General features: G+C 40.0%; 1 long non-coding RNA gene across 1 annotated transcript in view; it reads right to left on the reverse strand.

The window, feature by feature from the left end:
* Nucleotides 1–525: 525 nt before the first annotated feature.
* Nucleotides 526–25,405, reverse strand: part of LOC131754670 (uncharacterized) — a 40,364-nt gene continuing 15,484 nt past the window's right edge. The window contains exons 2-4 of the long non-coding RNA XR_010840394.1: nucleotides 14,449–14,561; nucleotides 8,530–8,726; nucleotides 526–1,330 (exon numbers count right to left, since the gene is read on the reverse strand). This is a non-coding gene — a long non-coding RNA (uncharacterized lncRNA). The remainder of the gene's footprint in view (nucleotides 1,331–8,529; nucleotides 8,727–14,448; nucleotides 14,562–25,405) is intronic.

A 25,405-nucleotide genomic window follows, 5' to 3' on the forward strand; every position in this document is an offset into this window, starting at 1 on the left:
CCCCTGCTGTTTGTGCCACCATGACTGTTTTGGATGGAACCCACTCCATCTTCATTTCCCAAGCCAAAGTCCTGTCCCTTACCTCAAGCCTTTGTCTCCATCCCCATCATGGAATTCTTTTAAGCGTTAACTCATCAGATAAAGCCTAGTCCAACAGAACCTACCCCAAGGGCAGAGCCCTGAGCCTGGTGTCATTGCTGGGCAGAGCACAGGGTCCCATGCCTGCAGAGCCAGCTGGTCCCAGACACCACAAGGCTGAAAACATAGCAACTGCAGCCTGCCGACATGGAAGCCAGAAGCACTTGCTGAAAAAGCGTTGGGGAACTGGGACCTGACTTTGACATCCTTCTCCATTTGAGATCCTTCATTTCCCTTCCATGACCCTGAGTTCCTAGTAATCCCGTGATACCGTGTCCTCACTGGAAAATTATGGACAATGATTGAACTGACATTTCTATCAGCAAGTAACTGCAACACATACAATCTTCTGAAGTTAAATTTTTTTTTTTTTTGCCTTGCCTTGCCTTGCCTTGCCTTGCCTTGTCTTGCCTCCGGGCCTGCGGGATCCCACCCAGTTCCCTGACCAGAGATCTAACCCAGGCCCCCTGCAGTTTCCACTGCAGAGTCCTAACCACTGGACCGCCAGGGAATTCTCTGAAGTTAATTAAATGAAGAGATCCTATGAAACAAAGATGGCCAGACTCTTAATTCTAACAGCCCATGTGCCAATGACATCTGTGAAGAGAATCCCATGGCCCTTTGGGGGCGACCCTGTCTTTCCGCTGTGGAATGCCTCCTCCTGCCACCCTTTGCTGGAAGCTCAGCCCTCAGAATCGGCCTCACCTCGGAGTTCCAGCCTCCATTCAGAGAGACGTGCTATCTCCCGGTACTTTTCCACCCTCGCATTCTGAATTCCTGCCATTCAATCGCGTAAAGTCGCACTTTTTATAAACTCAGAACTTTAAGGTTCTCTCACACAGAGACCAGACTTATAAAGGGAGTAACGAAAGAAATTCTAAAGCTCCAGTAACTAAGAGGAGGGAAGAGGGCGGCTACCAACAGCGAAGCAGGTGAGTCAGCTCCGAGCGGAACGAGCCAACCACCTGGCCGGTCCCCGCGGGCCTCCGCAGCACACTGCCATGGAAACCGCACACAGCATCACGGCTTCTCGCACCCTCACGGAGCAGGCGACAGTGTTTGGCAAGGCCACTCGGTGGATAGAAAACAGCTGAGCGAAACCTTGGGAAGCTGGCCTTCTTTTCTCCGGTCTGACACCCTCTCTTCTTATGTCTGGAACGAGGGATTGCCCCATCAGGAGGACCGTCTCTCCCTGCAGGATGGGAAATAATATCAAAAGAATAGCGGATAAGAAATCCTGTTTCAAAGGCACCAGCTGCTCTGTGAGCTTAAAGGGACTCAGTGTTTCAATTATTATGCATTGAATGACAATGATGAAGCCAGCCCTTGAGGGGCCAAGTGAGAAAGTGGCCCCTTGCCCCTTCCAGTCAGAAAGCATCATAGAGAAATTACCCCTCCTGACTAATGGTTCGGGGAGACCCGAACCCGCTGCATGTGATGTAACAGACAACTGCTAAATAGCAATATTACACATTTCTTACCATAGCAAGTCACAGCAGCTACATGTAAGAATTAAGAATTGCAGTCTTTAGTTTCTTCCCCCATCCTGAGGCCACTGGAATTAAAACCTGCCTTGACATGGCTCTAACCATCTCCTCCCTCTACTGTGAAACCTTCAATGACTGCAGGCCTATGGCCTGCAGGAAAAATCCAAAGCTCTTGGCGTCTGGCAGCCCAAGTTCTCCACAATCTGTCCCTGAGCTTCCTTCTCACTACTCAGCAGCTTGAACATGGATCCCAGCCACCCTGAACTCCACATCATCCCTTAAATATTCTGGGTTCAACAATTCCTCATCTGGCATACGACAAAGCAAATATAACACATTGTCTACTTATGAGCAGCTATAAGAAACTTGTGCTAAAAGAAACCTGGACAATACTGGAGAACAAAGACAACACTGCGAAGAAAAGGGGAAAAGGTATTATTTGGTACTAGCTGACAAGAAAGGATTAGAAATATTCTCACCCAGGAGAAAGAGGTGGTGTCAGACATTGCTGAGAGAGGGGAAGATGTAAAGGGACAGCTCTGAAGGGACAGCTGGCAAAACCTGCCAAAGTATAGACGCAAGTACATTGTAATGCACCAATCCCACTTCTGGAAATCAATTCTGCAATTACCCCGGCACACATACAAATGATAGACACAAGATTATTCACTGGGGTGTTCACTGTAATTGGAAAAGATTGGAAACATCCCAAGTGGCCCTCAATAGGGGGCTGGTTAATGTACTATGATACATCCACCAAGGGGACTACTAAGAGCTGTGAAAGACAACAAGGGAGATCTCTGTGGAACGATATGAAAAGATCTGCAGGTTATTTTGGTAAGTATATTGCATGTCACCCTTGTCAGGAAGGGAAAATTAAAATATGTTTCCATATATTATGCATAAGGAAACATTAGAAGTAGAAACAAGAATCTAATAAAAATGGTTAGCTAGACGGGGTGGAAGATGAGGAAAGAGTGGATGGGGATAACTTTTCATGTCATTTTGATTTTTGAACCCTGTAAGGTACCTCCCACTTGAAAATTAAGCATTATTTTTAAAGGATTATACCTACACAAACAAAACATTTTTAAATTCAGGAACCACACAAATATGTCAAGTTGGGCTGCACTTGCTGATGATCCATGGAATCTACACATTTTTCCATTTTCTCCCCTTGAGGGAAAGTATTTTGGCCTATTGATCTTTGTGTCTCTCAGTCCAAGCACATAGTAGGCATTCAACAAGTATTTATTGGTTAGATGGCAGTTGTTTTTTGGAAACTGACAGCCACAGATAAAATGCCAAATAAGGGCCAGTGCACATGATTAGGACTGTTCACTTTATTTAACGAGAATCTCCATAGTGATGTGAGACAAGTGAGAGAAATGGCTCTGTGGTTGCTAACAGCAGCAGCCTGAGGCCGGCAGGCCCTCTGAAGCAAAACCTGGACAGCATTCGAATGAGGGGCTAATCGCTGGCTAAAACTTATGCTTTGGGGGGATTTTATTGTAAAGTTTTATTCATTTTAACAGCAAATGCTGAAAATGTTTAAATATGTATTATCCCTTAAAATGTGTAGCTAAAATATAGGAGATTTGGTTTTCTTGCCATTTTTCCTTTGCTGATTAAAAAAAAAAACAGGAAATGAAATCTGGTTTATATATAATTTGTCACACATGTAATATATCCAACTTTGTAAGCACTCCAAGTTTTCATTAACTCTGCTGAAATATATTTACATTAAGAAATCTCTCAGCCCTAGTGTCGTTAGTTTCAACCTTCCAAACTTAGTTGTTTTGCTAAAAATGCAGATCAGACCCAGATGGAGGACCAGGCACCCCCATTTGACCTCCTTCCTAATCAAAATCCCATAAATGACAGAAAAGACTTGTTTAATTAAAAGAAGCAAAAAAAGGGGGGGGAGAAAAGGCAAGGAAAAAGAAATACATAATGGTAACCAAGAATCTCCAAACATTTGATAAAAATCAACACCATGATAAAAAGATATCAAATATAACATAGAAGAACTACAACAAGTCAATAGGGAAAGTAAAGACATTATAATAACTATAATTTCTCTCTTCAGAAAGATAAAAGAGGATATTTTACCCATAAAAATTAATTGCAAATAGTAAAAACTGAAGATGAAGTTCAAAAATAGGGTGTTGGGACTTCCCTGGTGGTGAAGTGGTTAAGAATCCACCTGCCAATCCTTTTTGACCCACCTCATAGAGAAATGGAAATAAAAACAAAAATATACAAATGGGACCTAATGAAACTTAAAAGCTTTTGCACAGCAAAGGAAACCATAAACAAGAAGAAAAGACAACCCTCAGAATGGGAGAAAATATTTGCAAGTGAAGCAACTGACAAAGGATTAATGTCCAAAATTTACAAGCAGCTCATGCAGCTCAATATCAAAAAAACAAACAACCCAATCCAAAAATGGGCAGAAGAACTAAATAGACATTTCTGCAAAGAAGATACACAGATTGCCAACAAACACGTAAAAGGATGCTCAATATCACTAATCATGAGAGAAATGCAAATCAAAACTACAATGAGGTATCACCTCACACCGGTCAGAATGGCCATCATCAAAAAATCTTGAAACAATAAATGCTGGAGAGGGTGTGGAGAAAAGGGAACCCTCTTGCACTGTTGGTGAGATATAGCCATTATGGAGAACAGTATGGAGGTTCCTTTAAAAACTAAAAATAGTACTACCATACGACCCAGCAATCCCACTACTGGGCATATACCTTGAGAAAACCATAATTCAAAAAGAGTCATGTACCACAATGTTCATTGCAGCTCTATTTACAATTGCCAGGACATGGAAGCAACCTAAGTGTCCATCAACAGATGAATGGATAAAGAAGATGTGGCACATATATACAATGGAATATTACTCAGCCATAAAAAGAAACGAAAGTGAGTTATTTGTAGTGAGGTGGATGGACCTAAAGTCTGTCATACAGAGTGAAGTCAGAAAGAGAAAAATAAATACTGTATGCTAACACATATATATGGAATCTAAAAAAAAATGATTCTGAGGAGCCTAGGGGCAGGATAGGAATAAAGACACAGACATAGAGAATGGACTTGAGGACACAGGGAGGGGGAAGTATAAGCTAGGACGAAGTGAGAGAGTGGCATGGACATATATACACTACCAAATGTAAAATTGATAGTTAGTGGGAAGCAGCCACATAGCACAGGGAGATCAGCTTGGTGCTTTATGACCACCTAGAGGGGTGGGATAGGGAGGGTGGGAGGGAGACACAAGAGGAAGGAGATATGGGGATATATGTATATGTATGGCTGATTCACTTTGTTATAAAGCAGAAACTAATACACCATTGTAGAGCAATTATACTCCAATAAAGAAGTTAAAAAAAAAAAAAAAGAAGAATCCGCCTGCCAATGCAGCAGACAGGAGTTCAAGCCCTGATCCGGGAAGACCCCACATGCCACAGAGCAACTAAGCCCCATGCGCCACAACTACTGAGCCTGCACTCTAAAGCCCGTGAGCCACAATTACTGAGCCCGCATGCTACAACTACTGAAGCCTGCATGCCTAGAGCCTGTGCTCTGCAACAAGAGAAGCCACCGCAATCAGAAGCCCATGCACCGCAATGAAGAGTAGCCCCTACTCTCCGCAACTAGAGAAAGCCCACGCACAGCAACGAAGACCCAACGCAGCCAAAAATAAATAAATAAAATAAATAAATTTTGAAAAATAGGCAAACTGAATTATACCTTTAAAAAAAATAGGGTGTTACCAGAATATCATGGCTCAGAAGAAACTAGTGACATGAAGATCAAACCAAGGAATTACCCTAAAGCTAAGTCTGAAGGACAAAGAAAGAAAATATGAGTTAAAAGTCATGAGATGTGAACAGTAGACCCAGAAATTCCAGTATGTGTGTAACAGGAGTACCAAAAGGAAAGAACAGGTAAAATGGAAGTGAAGAAATACTCAAAGAAATAATGGGATGATGGATGACAATTCAACAGCTGAAGAAAGATATCCATCTTAGACTAACAGGGTTCTTTGAGTGCTAAGCAGAGTGAATGAAAAGTAAAATAGAATTTCAAAAATCTAGACATATTGTGGTAAAATTCTGGAAAGCAAGGGTGGAAGGAAAATCCTACTAGCTTCCAAAGAGAGAAAATAAGTTATCCCAATAGAATGAAAATCTGCTTGACATCAGACATCTCCATTAACAACCCTGAATGCTAGAAGATGGTAGGGCAATTTCTCTAATAATCTGAAGGAAAAATCATTTTTAACCTAGAATCTAATACCCAGCCAAACTAGCATTCAAGTGGGGATGCTAAATAAAGACATCTTCAGGGCTTCCCTGGTGGCGCAGTGGTTGAGAATCCGCCTGCCGATGGCAGGAGACACGGGTTCGTGCCCCGGTCCGGGAAGATCCCACATGCCGCGGAGCAACTAAGCCCGTGAGCCATGGCCGCTAGGCCTGCGTGTCTGGAGCCTGTGCTCCGCAACGGGAGAGGCCACAACAGTGAGAGGCCCGCATACCGCAAAAAAAAAAAAAAAAAAGACATCTTCAGGCATGTGTCAGCTCATACTATTTAAAGCTTGCCCCAAAGAATCAAAGAAAGTGGAAGATATAGAATCCAATAAATAGTGGAGGGGGAAGTAAAGTAAAAACTTAGAGTTGGTGCACTAGGTTTAACAAAAAGTTAAATTTCAATCTGGAATTAAAATCTCAAATGAGCTCACTGTGGTAGGGAACTGGTTGCAGGGTTAATGGGAGCAGCTAGGAGGGAAAGAAGTGAAATCATTCTCAAAGTTCATATGACACTGACCGACTGAAAGAACAAATTTTTTACAAAGCATCCAATTATAACTGCCATACTCTGTAAAAATAACTCAATTTTTTATTTTCAATAAATTGCTCTGATTTACTAAATAATTGGACGAGTAAACCAGGTTTGCTCTTTTAAGCTAATAGTTTATAAATTTTGTCAAGGCCAGAAGTAAGGTGGGGAATACCTCTAAGATATTCATTTAAATTATCACATATCCTTTTCAGTAAATCAGATCATGCTAGGTGGAGAGCTGCCTGGGATGGAAGAGAGATCACATATGACCAGGAACTGTACAGGAAAAGTTGTATCCTGACAGGTTCTCTTAAAGAGATTGTTGAATTGCTGAAGTATGAAAAACTTCTAAAATAACTAATATATATTATATATATTACTAATATATCAACATATTAAGCTTAAAAGAAATCTCTCCTTTATCCTTTTAAATCCAATAAAGAAGTTTCTTTTAACTTACAACAACAGGAAGCAGGGAGTGGTAAATTGAACTGCTGGCCCCAGTTCTTCATTCTCCCTGCATCCACACCCTTGCCACAGTCTCCTTGTGAGTGAGATCCATTTTCCCACCCCTTGACTTTGGGCTCAGCCAATGAGATATCAGCAGCTATGACACAAGCAAAAATTTGAAATGGGTTTGAGTGGTCAGGTGTGCCCTCTCTCTGGCGCCTGTGATGAGTATGTCCCTGTTAGTCCCAGGAGGAGGGTGAGAGTCCCAGAAAGAATGAAAAGGAGCCACACAAGCCAATTTGCAAACTAATTGGTAGGAAATACTTATTACTGTATGTCATTGACATGTGGGGATGTTTCGTTAAGCAGCATAACTGTGGCAATAGCTAACTGACACTGAACAGGTGTCAGGTGTCACTGCAGCAGGTGTAGGGAGTAATTCCTGAGTCACTCCCTATTAACATGACTTCTCCCACTGTAGACAGAACAATTCCACTATGGTAAAAAGTCACCACTTCTAGGAACGTTGTGGTGACAAAGACACTCTCATATGCTGCTGGTGGGAGGGTAAATGGGTTCCTTTTAGAGAGCAATTTGGGCATAGATATCAAGATTCTTAAAAATGCTCACATCTACTGACCCAGTAATTTCACTTTTGAATATTGATCCTAAAGGAGTAATCTTAAATAAGGAAAAAAGCTTTGTGCACAAGGGTAATGTGGATTATAACAGAAAGAACCATTTACTGCACATTACTCCACTACGGTTTTCACATGCATTTTCTTATTCTATGCTCACAACATGCTCTCTGTAGAGGCTCAGAGAGATTGAGTCACTTTCTCTTCAAACCCAGACTGCTGTTTCTAGGGTCCATTGTTCTAACCTCCATGCATACTGCCTAAAACAGCCAAAAGAAAGTATACTATTCACTCACATTCTGGATTATGATGCAACCATTTAAAAATGCACAATAATTTTGTTCTTTTTGATGCAATGGTAAATGGGATTGTTTCCTTAATTTCTCTTTCTGATAGTTCGTTGTTAGTGTATAGAAATGCAACAAATTTCTGTATATTAATTTTGTAACCTGCAACTTTACCAAATTTATTGATGAGCTCTAGTAGTTTTCTAGTGGCACCTTTAGGATTTTCTATGTACAGTATCATGTCATCTGCAAAGAGTGAGTTTTGCTTTTTCCTTTCCCTTAGATTCCTTTTATTTCTTTTTCTTTTCTGATTGCTGTGGCTAGGACTTCCAAAACTATGTTGAATAAAAGTGGTGAGAATGGGCATCGTTGTCCTATTCCTGATCTTAGAGGAAATGTTTTCAGCTTTTCACCACTCAGTATGATGTTAGCTGTGGGTTTGTTATCTGTGGCCTTTATTATGTTGAGGTATGTTTCCTCTATGCTCACTTTCTGGAGAGTTTTTATCATAAATGGACTTGAATTTTGTCAAAATCAAAAGCTTTTTCTGCATCTATTGTGATGATCATATGGTTTTTATTCTTCAATTTGTTTATGTGATGTATCACATTAATTGATTTGTGGATATTAAAAAATCCTTGCACCCCTGGGAATACCTAAGAATAGACCTACCTAAGGAGGTAAAGGACCTGTACTTGGAAAAGTATAAGACACTGATGAGGGCTTCCCTGGTGGCGCAGTGGTTGAGATTCCGCCTGCCGATGCAGGGGACTTAGGTTCGTGTCCCGGTCCGGGAGGATCCCACATGCCGCAGAGTGGCTGGGCCCGTGAGCCATGGCCGCTGAGCCTGTGTGTCCGGAGCCTGTGCTCTGCAACGGGAGAGGCCACAACAGTGAGAGGCCCGCGTACCCCACCAAAAAAAAACGACACTGATGAAATAAATTGACACAAACAGATGGAAAGATAAACCATGTTCTTGGATTAGAAGAATTAATATTGTTAAAATGACCATACTACACAAGGCAATCTACAGATTCAATGCAATTCCTATCAAAATACCAATGGTATTTTTCACAAAACTAGAACAAATAATTTTAAAATTTGTATGGAAGCACAAAAAAACCCCAAATAGCCAAAACATCTTGAGAAAGAAGAACAGAGCTGGAGGAATCACACTCCCTGATTTCAGACTATATTACAACACTACAGTAAGCAAAACAAAATGGTACTGGCACAAAAACAGACCCATAGATCAATGGAACAGAATAGAGACCCCAGAAATAAATCCACACACTTATGGTCAATTATTCTACAACAGAGAAGGCAAAAATATACAATGGAGAAAAGACAGTCTCTTCAATAAGTGGGGCTCAGGACCTCTCTGGTGGTGCCATGGTTAAGAATCTGCCTGCCAATGCAGGGGACATGGGTTCGAGCCCCGGTCCAGGAAGATCCCGCATGCTGCAGAGCAGCTAAGCCCGTGCACCACAACTACTGAGCCTGTGCTCTAGCACCCATAAGCCACAACTACTGAAGGCTGTGCACCTAGAGCCTGTGCTCCACAACAAGAGAAGCCACCACAATGAGAAGCCCATGCACCACAACGAAGAGTAGTCCCCACTCACCACAACTAGAAAAAGCCCACACACAGCAACAAAGACCCAACACAGCCAAAAATAAATAAATAAATTTATCAAAAAAAAATAGGGACTTCCCTGGTGGCACAGTGGTTAACAATCCACCTGCCAATGCAAGGGACACGGGTTCGCACCCTGGTCTGGGAAGATCCCACATGCTCGGAGCAACTAAGCCCATGTGTCACAACTACTGAGCCTATGCTCTAGAGCCTGCGAGCCTCAACTACTGAGCCCACGTGCCACAACTACTGAAGCCCATGTGCCTAGAGACCATGCTCCGCAATGAGAGAAGCCACCACAATGAGAAGCCCGCACACTGCAAAGAAGAGTAGCCCCTGCTCACCACGACTAGAGAAAGCCTGCGTGCAGCAACAAAGATCCAACGCAGACAAAAAAAAAAAAAGAAAATGTAAAATAAATAAATAAATCTTAAAAAAAATAAGTGGTGCTGGAAAAACTGGACAGCCACATGTAAAAGAGTAAAATTAGAACATTCTCTAATACCATATAAAAAATGAACTCACAATGGATTAAAGACCTAAATATAAGGCTAAATACTATAAAATTCCTAGAAGAAAACATAGGCAGAACACTTTTTTTTTTTTTTTTTTTTTTTTTTTTTTTTTTTTTGCGGTATGCGGGCCTCTCACTGTTGTGGCCTCTCCCGTTGCGGAGCACAGGCTCCGGACACGCAGACCTAGCGGCCATGGCTCACAGGCTTAGTTGCTCCGCGGCATGTGGGATCCTCCCGGACCGGGGCACGAACCCGTGTCTCCTGCGTCGGCAGGCGGATTCTCAACCACTGCGCCACCAGGGAAGCCCAGGCAGAACACTTTTTGACATAAATTGTAGGAATATTTTTTTTGGATCTGTCTCCTAAAGCAAAGGAAATAAAAGAAAAAATAAACAAATGGGACCCAATTAAACTTAAAAGCTTTTGCACAGCAAAGGAAACCATCAACAAAATGAAAAGATAACCTAATAAATGGGAGAAAATATTTGCAAATGATATGACCAATAAGGGGTTAATATCCAACATATTAACCCCTAATACAACAGCTCATAAAACTCAACATCAAAAAAAAAAAACAACTGATTTTTAAATGGACAGAACTGAATAGACATTTTTCCAAAGAGGAAATACAGATGGCCAACAGGCACATGAAAAATGCTCAACAGCGCTAATCATCAGGGAAATGTAAATCAAAACCACAATGATGGGCTTCCCTGGTGGCGCAGTGGTTGAGAATCCGCCTGCTGATGCAGGGGACACGGGTTCGTGCCCCGGTCCGGGAAGATCCCACATGCCGCGGAGCGGCTGGGCCTGTGAGCCATGGCCGCTGAGCCTGCGCGTCCGGAGCCTGCGCTCCGCAATGGGAAAGGCCACAACAGTGAGAGGCCCACATACCACAAAAAAAAAAAAAAAAAAAAAAAAAAAAAACCACAATGATATATCACCTCACACCTGTCAGAATGGCTATCATCAAAAAGACCAAAGATAACAAATGTCGACAAGGATGCAGAGAAAAGGGAACCCTTGTACACTGTTGGTGGGAGTGTAAAGTGGTGCAGCCACTGTGAAAAACAGTATGGAGGTTTCTTAAGAAACTAAAAATAGAAATACCATATGACCCAGCAATTCTACTCCTGGGTATATATATGAAAAATACCCACTAATTCAAAAAGATACATGCACCACAATGTTCATAGCAGCATTATTTACAATTGCAAAGATATGGAAGCAACCTAAGTGTCCATCAACAGATGGATGGATCAAGAAGATGTGGCATATATATACAATGGAATACTACTCAGCCGTTAAAAAGGAATGAAATTTTACCATTTGCAGCAAAATGGATGGACTTGGACGTTCTTATGCTAGGTGAAACAAGTCAGACAGAGAAAGTCAAATACTGTATGATATCACTTATATGTGGAATCTAAAAACTAAAATAAACTAGTGAATATAACAAAAAAGAAGTAGACTCACAGATATAGAGAACAAACTAGTGGGTACCATTGGGAAGAGGGAAGGGGAGAGGAGCATTACAGGGGATTAAGAGGTACAAACTGTTCTAAAAAGTACACAATCATTTTTTAAATACTTTGAAAATACATTATGATATAAGGCAGTATATTATAGAAAAAATATAGAAAGCAAATTAACTGCCTTAAATCCTTCTTAGAATAAGGCAGAGTTTAAATACACTAATAAGTAAAATATATATATATAAAATTGAACATATGTGCAAATTAAAACTATAAGATATTACTACACACACACTAAGATGTTCACATTAAAAAGATGTATAGGGCTTCCCTGGTGGCGCAGTGGTTGAGAGTCTGCCTGCCAATGCAGGGGATGTGGGTTTGTGCCCCGGTCCGGGAAGATCCCACATACCGTGGAGCGGCTAGGCCCGTGAGCCATGGCCGCTGAGCCTGTGCGTCTGGAGCCTGTGCTCTGCAACGGGAGAGGCCGCAACAGTGAGAGGCCCGTGTACCAAAAAAAAAAAAAAAACGATGTATAAATTGATACAAGTATTGTGGAAAAGTTTGACAGCTTCTTATACTGTTAAACATTCTCTTACATTATGACCCAGCAATTCCACCCCTAGGTATTGACCCAAGAGAAATGAAAACATGTGTCCACACAAATACTGTACAAGAATATTTATTGCAACTTTATTCATAATAGAAAAAATTGAAAACAACTCAAATGCTCATCAACAAGAAAATGGATAAACAAATTGTGGTATATTCATACGGTGGAATACTACTTGACAATTTTAAAAAGGAATGGTTTACTGATACAAGCAAAAACAAGGAAGAACCTTAAAAACAGTGTTTTGAGCTAAAGGAGCCAGATCCAAAAGAGTACATACTTTATGATACATTAATATGAAGTTCAAACCAGGAAAAAAAAAGCTAATCTTTTGGAATAGAAATCAGAATGTGGTTGCTTGGAGAGCAGGATGGGGGCAGGGGGAGATGCATACACTGGAAAGGGGCTGATAGGAATTTTTCTAGAGTGATGACAATGTTCTATATCTTGATTGGGGAGTTGGCTACACAGATATATAAATATTTGTCAAAAATCATCTATCTCTACACTTAAGATCTGTGCATTTGACTGAACTATACTTCAATTTTAAAATGTATATGTGTGGAGTTGGATATGGTATCTGGCTGAAGTTGAGGGACAGATAGGCCTATCTGTGGAGCTGGACAGCCCCCAACACTCAGCGGGCTCTAGGCAGACAAAGCTCGGCGCTCTCGTGAAGAGTCTGGAACACTTTTCGTGGGGTTCAGGGTCTGGGCACATCTCTAGATTTTTCTGAGGGCCCAGATGAATCATAGGAAAGAACTTCAACTGGGCTCACAATCACATTGGAACATGTCTGCTGCGTGGTAGGGAAGGAGGCTGAAGAAGGCAGGTGAGCAGAGGAAACAACAGGGCATGTGCAGGCAAGCAGAAGTATCAATAGCAGGAGGTCAGCCCTGAACCCTCCTGGGCAGCCCTGCCTGGAATCCCACGGGCCCTGGGGAGGCAGGGTGGAGTTCCCCTTCACTGGCTTCTCTGTTCAAGGAACCTCCTTCCTACCTTGGCTCGCCAAGAGTCTTATGTAACTCTGCAGTTCCAGCAATCTATACCCTCTGAGAGGTGAACGTGGGCCAGGCAGGCTTTTCTTAGCTCTGTCATAGGAGAGAGATGCATGGGGAGGTCCTGGGAGCTGGTCCTGCCCCAGGTGCTAAAGAAGTGGACACCATGGGGCCCACACAGAGCCTGAAAATAGCATCAGTGGAGCAGCAGGTCATGGCAGGGGCCCTGACCCAGGAGGGCAGAGTGAGCAGAGGTCAGAGGAGCAGGAACAGGGCACCACAAGGCCATGGCCCCTCCCAGGATGGGAGACACCCTCCACACCCCACAGAGGCCAAGAGGGACAAAGGCAGGGGGCCTGAGGGCTGCTGCCTGCAGGTAAAAACACGCCTTAGCCAGAATGCACAGGTGACAACCTAGAGGCAACTAGGGTTATTCAAGTAAGACCCATTGAAGGCCATTAAAATACTGAGGGGCATGGCCAGCCTAGGATCGTGGGCTGCAGCTTGAGCAGGTGAAGGCTCCGAGCCGCCGCACGCACATGTCAACATCAATAACACGGGACTTAGCTGATGCAACCTGGGACTCTAAGCTTATATCCAGAACACCTCAGCTGTGCAGAAATATGTGCAGAAACACTGGGTCAAAACATGGCAAAACATCAATAGCAATTGTCTCTTGTCTCTTGGTCATACCCTGGAACCAGTCCACCCCTGTGTGTCTTCCCATGAACAGGAGACCTTCCCAAGTGGCCTCCAAAGGGGTAGGCAAGTCACAGCCATCACAGCAAAATAACTCATTAATTTTGCATATGATCTTAATTTGTATATTTTTATGATTTATTTTGGCATTGTTATGAGTCTGATTCTCAGGGAGTTTTGTTGTTACAACCCTTGTGTCTTTTGTCACAAAACAATAATAATATTTGCTAGACAATATATGGAATTTATTTTTGATTGGTAATAAAAAATGAAATATGTATTTTTTAAAAGTGATTTTCCCTTTCTCTGTAATGTGTCGGCACTTTATAAATTTATAATAAAAGAAAAACCTTGAAATGTATCTATGGACGTGTGATTACATATAGAACAGTGACTGTCAAATGTTTTTGCCTCAGGATACATTTATACTCTTAAAAAAATATATTGCAGACCCTCTAAATAACTTTTGTTTATGTGAGTTATATCTATCGATTTTAACTGTATTAGTAAAACTGAGGAGATTTTGAAATATTTATTTACTTTAAAATATCAATAATAAACCTGGTACATGTTAATATAAATAACACTTTATGAAAAATAACTATGTCTTCTAAAAATGTAGTGAGAAGGGTGGCATTATTTTACATTTACAAACCTCTTTAATGTCTGGCTTAGTAGAAGACAGCTGGATTCTCAGATCTGCCTCAGCCTTCAATCTGTTGCAATGTCACACAAAATGGAGTCTCTGGAAAATTCCACTGTATACTCCTGGGAGAAACAGTGAAAAAAGGCAAATGACATCTTAGTGTTATTAGGAAAATAGTTTTGGCCACATTTGAGAACTAATAGAGAGTATAATCACAACTATATAAAAACAGACAAGTAAAAATGCCTGATTAAAAGTGTCATGATGCCACTTGGTGGTATCTCTAATTATTGCAATTCCTGGTTACCACACTTGTGTGTATGCATAGAGTGTATGGAGTGAATATACGTGTGTGTGGTGGAGTATGTGCGTGTGTGTGTTCACATAGGTCATATCTGTGATGCGTATTGTGTGTGCATGTGATACAAGTGTGCGGGTGGGTGGTATGTGGTATATGTGAGGTTGTGGCATGTGTGCATATGTTGCACGTGTGCAGTGTGTGTGCATGTATTGTATGTCTAGGTGTCTGTGTGTGCATGCATGTATGTGGTGTCTGTGTGTGCACAGGCACCGTGTCTATAGTATGCATGTTTGTGGTATGTGTGCCTGCAATGTGTACTGCTGGGGTGCACATGTTGTATGTGGTATGTGTGCATGTGGTGTGTGTGTGTGGTGTGTGTGTACATGGGAGAACAGAATTACTCTTTCACTGTCTTCTGCATATGTGCCTGGCCCTATGCTAGTTGCTCTACTGTTTAAAAAACTCCTATTAAATTGCCTAGCACAGCTCCAGGTAGGTAGGTATAAGCCCTCAAGAGACATTCATTGCTGTCCACCAGCTTCGTGAATCAGGCATTACCTCCATTGACAAGGAAGCCTCTTGGAGATAAAGTACTTGCTCAAGTTTCCACACCTAGTGAGTGGTGAGCGCAGGATTCAGACCTAGGTCTTCTGATCAACTAGGAATTTAATCATCTGTACTAATGATTACCTCTAAGTTATAAAAAGCATCTACACGGTATGATCCAAAATGTGCTAAAAGGCAAACAAATTTCTGAATGAAAAGAGTATGACAGGGGCTTCCCTGGTGGTGCAGTGGTTAAGAATCCACCTGCCAGTGCAGGCGACACAGGTTCAAGTCCTGGTCCAGGAAGATCCCACATGCCGCAGAACAACTAAGCCCGTGCACCACAACTACTGAGCCTGTGCTCCAGAGCCCGTGAGCCACAACTACTGAGCCCGCGTGCCACAACTACTGAAGCCCGCATGCCTAGAGCCTGTGCTCTGCAACAAGAGTGGCCCCCGCTCACTGCAACTAGAGAAAGCCTGTGCACAGCAACAAAAGACCCAACACAGCCAAAATAATAAAATAAATAAATTTATTTTTAAAAAAATAGTATGACAGCATCATACTATTTTTCTCTGCCACAGCCACTGCTGAGTGCCTATCCTGCCAAAGGCAAATGCAATAATGGCACCACTTCCCAGGGAGACCACTCAGCCCACTCCAGGTGATTACACTGGGCACTTCTATCACGGAGGGGACAGCGATTTGTCCTAACAGAGACAGACACATATTTGGGGTATAAATTTGACTTCCCTGACCACAATATTCTTGGAGGCTGCCATAATCATGACACCAAAACTAGACAAACAAGGATGTTTTTTAAAAGGAAGAAAGATGAACAGAGGGAAGAAAAGAAAGAGAAGAAGGAAGGAGGGAAGGAAGGAAGAAAGGGAAAGGAGGGAAAAAAATCTCCTTACAAACCAAATGCAAAATTTCTAAATAAAATATTAGTAAATAGAATCCAGCATTCTATTAAAAGAATAATAGTAATAACCAAGTGGAACTTATTTCAAGAATATAAGGATGGGGCTTCCCTAGTGGCACAGTGGTTAAGAATCCACCTGCCAATGCAGGGGACACGGGTTCAAGCCCTGGTCCGGGAAGATCCCACATGCCGTGGAGCAAATAAGCCCGTGCACCGCAACTACTGAGCCCACATGCCACAACCGCTGAAGCTCGCGCGCCTAGAGCCTGTGCTCTGCAACAAGAGAAGCCACCACAATGAGAAGCCCACGCACCGCAACGAAGAGTAGCCCCCACTCACCTCAACTAGAGAAAGCCCGTGCACAGCAACAAAGACCCAACGCAGCCAAAAATAAATAAATTTTTTAAAAGGAATATAATAATGGTTCAAGAGTAAAAACTCTCTTCTTACCACGTTAACAGATCAGTGAGAAAAATTTCATTACTATCTTGATAAACACAGGTTTCTCCTACTATCCAAAAGTAGAGCGTTCCTATGAAACCTTTTGTAAAACAAAAAAAGGGGGCAATAAATCTAGGAAGCGATTACCTTAGTATACATCTTGCTAAAGGATGCACAGAATAAATCGAGATAAAGCACAGATGCTCACAGACACGGTTCACAGCTTCAGCAGCTCCATGCTGAGGTGCTGAGTATCTTTCCCAGGGAGGGAGCTTGGTGGGGCCGCTCTATGCTCAGGGAAGCGGCTGCCTCTATACCAGCTCATCTGGCTGCAAAACAAATGCTGAATGCTATTTTCGCTTCTTGCCTGTTTTGTAAAAGCAAAAATCCTCTTCAGATTTCTTTCAGTTCAAAGCAAGAACAGGTCTTTGTAATGCAAGTCTTTGTAAAAGTGAAGTGGCGTAAGGCGGGGGATATCTGTGTCTATAAGGCATTTTACACTGGTTGATCCCATTCCTGATTTTATTTTAAAGTTGAAGAATAGTAAGAAGCTTGTTTAACTTCATAAAATTAAAAAATTTCTCCCCACAAACCTACAGCAAGAAACAAATGCCATAGCCTGAAGTATTCAATCAGCAAAAGACAAAGATATGAAAGTTGGAAAAGAAAAAAAAACTGACAATATTTTGCAAAAGATGTGATTGCCTGCCTAGAAAGTTCAAGAGAATCAATTGGTAAGTGAAGAAATAATAAAAGAATAAAATAGAGAGCTATAATCTCAACATACAAAATATCAATATTTTGCATTTCAAGTAAGTGGAAGAAAGATGGACTATTGAATAAATGTTTTGAATAAATGTGTTTGAATAAATGGCTAACATTTGGGGGAGAAGCTTATCTCTTGTATCATATCAGACACAAAAATAAATTCCAGACAGATCAATATATCGATATAAAGAATAAAACTATAATAGTACTAAAGCAAAATATAGGAGTGTTTAGAATCTTGAGATGGTGGGGCAGGGGGATGGATTTTAAGAAAACCCCAAAGAGATAAAATAAAAGAATAATATAAGTTCCAGAAACAAAAATCCAAGAAAACTAAGCAGGCAGGATTATCAAAGATATAATCTGAAACCATTCCCAGAAAAGCAAGATACGAGTTTCCAGATTAAAGGTGTCCATTAGATGGAAGAAAGACCCTTCAAACCATAATTCAAAATCCACTGGGGATGAAATATACAACATGATGATTATAGTTGACACTGCTGAATAGTCTATTTGAAAGCTGATAAGAGAGTAGATCCTAAAGTTTTCATCAGAAGAAAAAAAATTTTTTTCTTTTTTCTTCTATCTGTATTAGATGATGGATGTTAAGTAAACTTATTATTTTGCAATATATGTTAAGTCAAGTTTATCACACTGTATACCTTAAACTTATACAGTGCAGTATGTCAATTATATCTCAATAAAACTGAAATTTAAAAAATAAAATAAAATTGGAATTTTAAAGATAAAGAAAAAATCCAGAGGTCACAATGGCCCTGCTTCCTGCCAACTTGGCAAGCCAAAGCTGCAGACTTGCTCCCAAGAATGGAGAAGGAAGCATGAATACCAGGAACTAAACATCCCCCTCCTCCAAAAAAATATCTGAGAAAGCTCTGAAAAGACAAAAACTTAAGGAAAGCCAGAAGTTGCAATGAGAAGGCAGGTTGGAGAGAGTTTTTTACTTCATCCCCCAGCCCCCAACCCACCCACTTCCTTGGGACACCACGTCCTCCCTAGAAACCTGTGGTAACTGCCTGGACCATGGGTGCTGCAGATCGTGCAGGTGGTGTCAGGGCAGTGTAAAACTCTATTGAGATAAAAGCTGATGGAGAAATACTATTCCACCATAAAAAGAAATGAAAATTTTCCAGCAGTATTGAAACATTATTGATATATAACATTGTATTAGTTTAAGGTGTATAACATAATGGCTTGAAATACATATATATTGCAAAATGATTGCCACAATCAATGTAGTTATATTTTGACAAGGATGGATCTTGAAAACATGCTTAGTGAAATACGCCAGACACAGAAGGACAAATATTTTATGATTCCACTTATATCAGGTACCTAGAATAGGCAAATTCATGGAGACAGAAAGTGGAATAGAGGTTATCAGCGGCTGTGGGGAGGGGGAAAGGGAAGCTAGTGTTTAATGGGTACAGAGTTTATGTTGGCAATGATGAAAAAATTTGTGGTATAGATACTGGTGCTGGATATACAACATTGTGAATGTATCTAATTATTTAAGGCCACTGAATTCTATGCTTACAAATGGTTAAAATGATAACTGTTATCACATTATAAAATATTGTGTATATTTTATCACAATAAGAAACATATTGCTAGGAAAAAAGTTGATGAAGAGAGGTGTAGGCTCACAGGGCATCACTCCTCCACTTTTCCGCTCCAGTCCCCATGGCTAGAGGATTACAACCTATAGAAACTGCCTCTTCATGGTGCTGCCTTTAAACACGGGAATTAGAAAGTAAAATTCAGAGCTGAGGAGATGCCCAGTGGTGGCAGCAAACAAGGAGTGATCAGTGGTGGTTCCGTGGTATCTCAGAGTCCATCTTGGGGCCCATCCCCTTTCACTCCTTAATCACCAGTCTAGAACCTCACCTTCAGACAGCCCTTCTTCAATCTTATGGCCAGCTTAAGTATCCGAAACCCTCAAAATAGCTAGACATGCAAGGAGTACAATCAGCTCAAAAGGCACCAACATGTACTAGAGAGAGAGAGAGAGATGGATAACATACATCATCTGAAGCAAAAGTGTTAGAGAGGACAAACAGAGACTTTAAATAAGCTTAAGGAAACTTCAGGGGACTATATTAGCAACAGGAAATGAGAACAAAAAATACTATAAAAAATAAGTGGAAAATTAGGTATCAAAAATGTAATAGTAGAAATCAAGATCACAATAGATGGTGTAAATAATACAAGAGGTAGTACTGAAAAGAGACTTGGTCATTTGGAATATCAGATGAAGGAGTTCTCCCAGAATGAAGCTGGAAAGGGTAATGGGTTCGAAAATATTAAAAGAAACAGAAAAAGATTTAGAGGATAGAGGTAGAAATGTCAATATTTAGATGATAACAGACCTGCAAAAGAAAGATAAGAAGGAATCAGAAGAAATTCCTGAAACAAAAATGGATATAAATTTCCCAGAATCAAAGCAAGATGGAAGTTCTTGAATTGAAAAAGTCACAGCATGACACAGAGGAGATGTAAGGAAAAACACTACGCTAGATACAGTATAATGACATTTAAGCAGATCAAAGACAATGAGAATATTTGAAAACTTCTAAACAAAAGAACAGTTCACCTACTACTGAATAAGAATCTGATTGACATCAGACTTTTCAGTAGAACACTGAATGACACAAAACGAGCAAGTCAAATTTTTCAAAGTAAAAGAAACTTGAACCTAGCCAAATATCCAGGCAAATTTTCACTCCAATATGAGAGAGTAATAAAAAAAGAAATAATTTCAGGCAAAGGTCCTCAGATGTTTTCTCACACAATAATTCCCATCTGAAACAAAATTCTGATTTCCTAAATATGACTCAAAATCCAAAACCAGTAAGGACAAAGACGTATATATTTGATTACATTAAAGTATGAATTGCACGGCAAAAACCACCACAAAGGTCTTCCCTGGTGGCACAGTGGTTGAGAATCCGCCTGCCGATGCAGAGGACACGGGTTCGTGTCCCAGTCCGGGAAGATCCCACATGCCGTGGAGAGGCTGTGCCCATGAGCCATGGCCGCTGGGCCTGCATGTCCGGAGCCTGTGCTCCGCAAAGGGAGAGGCCACAACAGTGAGAGGCCCGCGTACCGCAAAAAAAAAAAAAAACACCTCAAAATTAAAAGATAAATGAGAGAAAAAGTTGAAACTCATAATACAAGGGATTATTATGGTTAATATATGAGGATCTTCTAAATGTTGAAAAGAAAAAAAATCAACAACCCAATAGAAAAATGGACAAAAGAAATGAAGAGACAGATCACAGAAAAAGAAATGGAAATGCCATTCAAATCTATGAAAAAAACTCAGCTTATAATAAGAGGAGTGTAAGTTAAAACTGCATTGAGATATAACTTCTCATCCATCACAGTAACAAAAATCTAAAAACTTAACCATATACCCTATTGGCAAGGTTTTGGGGAAACTGTCACTCTCATAAACTTTGGGTAGGAAGCCCAAATTTTATAACCCTGTGGAGCAGAAATTGACAAAATCTAGCAAAATTACATATGCATTTACCCTAATAGAAAATAATATATCCACACAGACATATTTGGCCCAAAACTTAGAATCTTGAGTTATGGAAAGCCACAAATGGAAGAATTTTTAAGAGAAGTGATAAGTAAATAATGCTAACATACATTCTCAGAAACTGAGAGAACAGTAGGAAGTAATAGAATCAAAAATTTTAACAAAACTCTCCCAGAAACCAATAAACCCAGCAGATAAAAAAAATAAGCAGAGATATGAAAGACCTGCACAATGCTTTTTAAATGTATATGTGTGTATGTGTCTATAGCCACAATAAACAGAATCTTATAATTTTCAAGCACATTCAGAACAATTTATAAGAAGTAAACATATGATTGCACTATAAAGGACACTTTAATAATTCTAAAAATTCAATATCATACCAACTGTGTTCTCCAACCCTAATGGAAATGGAAAGAAAGAAAGATAGAGAAGAAGGAAGGGAGAGAGGGAAGGAGGAGGAAGGAAGCTGGGAGGGAAATAAGAAAAGGAAAAACAAAGAAAGAAAGAAAGCAAATAATGTATTACCAAATAACTCTTAGCAGAAAGCAAACTAAGAAATATTTAAAACTGAACCATAGAGATGTTAAAATTTGTGGGACTCAACTAACACAGTACTTGAAGGAAAATATATATCTCTAAATACATTTATTGGGAAACAAGTAATGTTAAAGATAAATGAGATGAGCATTCAACTCAAAAAGTTGGAAAAAGAACAACAGACCAAATCCAAAGAAATGAGAGGGGGAATACAATAGAGATAATTGTAGATTAAAAGATAATAGGAAAGATTAGTAAAGGAACAGATATTTATAACCTATAAAATGCTAATAATTTTTAAACCTAAACAAAATGGATAAATCCAAAGACAAAATTTAAGACACCAAAACTGCACAAAGGGAAAGATAATTTGAATAAATTGGTAATTATTTTTTAATTGAAATGGTCATCAAAGACCTCCTCCAACTCAAGACTAGACCAAAAAAAAAAACAACCTATTTTATAGGTGAGTCCTTCCAAATTTGCAAGGCAGAACTGGTTCTTCTCTTTATACCCGTTGTTCTAGAACTGCATTTCTAATACAGTAGCCACTAGCCACTTGTGGTTATGGGCCCTTGAAATGTGGCTAGTATGACTGGAGAACTGAATTTTCTAGTTTTATTTCACTTTAATTAATTTTAAGTTATAACTGAACAACTGATACTCAATTCCATTATCAGAAACCTTTTTTTAATGTTGTTAAATTCAGCATGTATTAAACTTATTCAGTTGTGGAGTCTTTTTTATTTTTTTAAGTTACATGAAGTTAATTAAAATTTACTGCTTTGGGTGTACAGTTCTGTGAGTTTTGATACATGCACAAAGCAGTATAACCAACACCACAATTCTGATACAAAACAGTTCTCTTGCCCCAAAACTGTCCCTCATACATCTCCTTTTTAGTTAAACCCTTCCTCCACTCCTCACCTCCGGCAACCACTAATCTGTTCTCTGTTCTCATAGTTTTGCCTTTTCCAGAATGTCCTGTAAGTGGAATAATAAGCATGTAACCTATGGATGTACCTATTAGAAAGCTTTTTTTTTTAACATCTTTATTGGAGTATAACTGTTTTACAATGGTGTGTTAGTTTCTGCTTTACAACAAAGTGAATCAGTTATACATATACATATGTTCCCATATCTCTTCCCTCTTGTGTCTCCCTCCCTCCCACCCTCCCTATCCTACCCCTCTAGGTGGTCACAAAGCACCAAGCTGATCTCCCTGTGCTATGCGGCTGCTTCCCACTAGCTATCTATTTTACATTTGGTAGTGTATATATGTCCATGCCACTCTCTCACTTCGTCACAGCTTACCCTTCCCCCTCCCCATATCCTCAAGTCCATACTCTAGTAGGTCTGTGTTTTATTCCCATCCTACCCCTATATTAGAAAGCTTTTACAGATGTGTGAAATAACTCAGGTATGTGGATCCACTTTTTCAATTATAAATTTATGAAATCTAAATACAGATCATATATTTTTTATAAAAATATACAAATTAATTACATTTGTTCACACTAGCTTAAACCAACACAAAATTAATGTAAATAAGATATCACACACAATGGCAAAGATATATGTGTATATAAAAATTATTTATAAATTAACCAAGTGGTACAAGTATGCACAAGACCACTATGAAGGAAATTTAAACACTCTTTTAAAAGACATAAAAGATCATCTGAAGAAGTGAAGAAACACACCAACGTCTCCTTCATATTAATCTATAAATTTAATGCAATTCCATTATAATTTCAGTTGAATTTATTATAGAACCTAAACTTACTCTGAAATATTTTGATACTAGTAATGGAAGTTTATTCAAACAAAGCTTCCCACCAGGAAAAATTATAATGCAACTTCAAATGTTTCTTAAATCTTCTTTAAAACAATTAACAGATTCTGATTCCAAGTAAGATAGAGTCAGCACAGCCCTCTCTGTCTCTCCCACTGAATGAAGCTAAAAACTCTGGATACAATCTGTGGGGTGGCTCTCCGAGGGTCTGAAAAATAAGTGGTGATGGACAGATTGAAGAATCCAGAACTCAAGTACAAATGATCTGGAGGTGGATTGCCTGGGGTTCTTGGCCTCTATAGCTCCTGGTCTAGATTCAAAGGCAGCACAAATCCTGGAACTGGATACTGGGCATCAACAGAAATTGCTCCAAGAGAAGCCTTCCCTTTCTTGTCTGAGGAGCAGGAAGGGAATCCCTAATGGAAAGAAAGAATGGAGAGTACGCCCAGGTTGGTTGGTTGGTTTTCTATCATGGCCCTGGCCCCAAGTGATTTCAGTCTTGAAGCTGTAGCCCTGTGCTTTTTTATTCCTGTCTCTCCTTCCACTAGTTAACCATGAAGGCAGACTTCTTCACAGAAAGTGTGCAGAGAAGGGAGACTGCAGTCCTGGTATTCTTGCCAGAGGACAAGGAAGGGGGCTCCTACGAGTGAGAGAGTGTAGAGGAGATTGAGAATAGGGGTCCCCTAAAGTGGTATATGAACTCCTAGGCTCACCCCCCAAGGTGCACATGCGTGGATCTGACCCCAAACAGGATACCAAAGGCTTTGAGAACTGAATTACAAGTTAGGTCAGTGACCAGGGCTCAAGTCAGCTATGAAAACTGAACAGATATCAGAATCCACAGAGGGCAGGTTGGAACTTGTAATCTAAACCTAACCAAGTGAATTTCCTGCTAAGAAAAAAAAATCTCCACAAGATTTAAATAATACTCAGAGTCTCATAGGATATCATACTCGAAATACCCAGGATACAATCCAAAATTGTTTAACATACAAAGAACCAGCAAATTGTGATCAATTTTCCCAAAAAAAAGGCAATTAACACACCAATTCATGATGACCCAGGTGCTGGAATTATCAGATCTTAAAACAGTTATTATAACCAGGTTCCAAGATGTAAGGGCAAGCACTCTTGAAACAAATAAAAGGCAGACTATCTCAGCAGATAAACAGAAGCTTAAAGAAGCCAAGTAAAATTTTTATAATGAAAAAATATAATCACTGAAATGAAAATTTACTGGATGAGCTCAAGAGCAGACTGTAGAAGAAAGTGGAAAGAATCAGTGAATTTAACGACAGACCAATAGATGTTACCCAATCTGAAGAGCAGAAACTAAAGAAGATTGATATAAATGAACAGAGCCTCAGGGACCTGTGAGACAATAAGACAATACCTAATGGTCTAAAATCCATGTCATTGGAATTACAAGAGAGGCAAAAGGATGCACTGCTGAAAAAATATTTGAATAAATAATGATTGAAATTTTCCCAAATTTGGTGAAAGACCTAAATCTACAGATTCAGAAACCTCAGTGAACACCCAAGCTGGATAAACCCAAAGAAATCCATGCTCCGAAATATAATAATCAAACTGCTAAAAATCAAAGACAAAAAATTTTAAAGCAGCCATGAAAAAGACACACAATGCAAAGGGAAACAATTATCCAAATGACTGGAAATTCTCATAGCAGGTTTATTTGCAAAAACTGGAAGTAATCCAAGTGTCCATCAGCAGGGTGAATAGGTAAATTTTGGTGTATTCATACAATGGAAAACGGCTCAGCAATAATAAGGAAGGAACTGTTGATGCACACAACAAAGATAAATCTCAGAATAATTATGCTGAGTGAAAAAAGCCAGACATAAAAGTTTACATAATGTATGATTCCATTTATATAAAACTCTAGAAAATGCAAACTACCTATAGTGACAGAAAGCCAGGGCTGGGAGGATTATGCAGGAATGACTGGAGAGAGGGATTATAATGAGACATGGGGAAAATATGGGGGGGTGATGTTCATTATCTTGATCATGGTGATAGTTTCTAAGGTATTTGCATTATGTCAAAATTTATATTGTACAATTT

This window comes from Kogia breviceps, chromosome 4, assembly GCF_026419965.1.
Source record: "Kogia breviceps isolate mKogBre1 chromosome 4, mKogBre1 haplotype 1, whole genome shotgun sequence".
Taxonomy (NCBI): Eukaryota; Metazoa; Chordata; class Mammalia; order Artiodactyla; family Physeteridae; genus Kogia; species Kogia breviceps.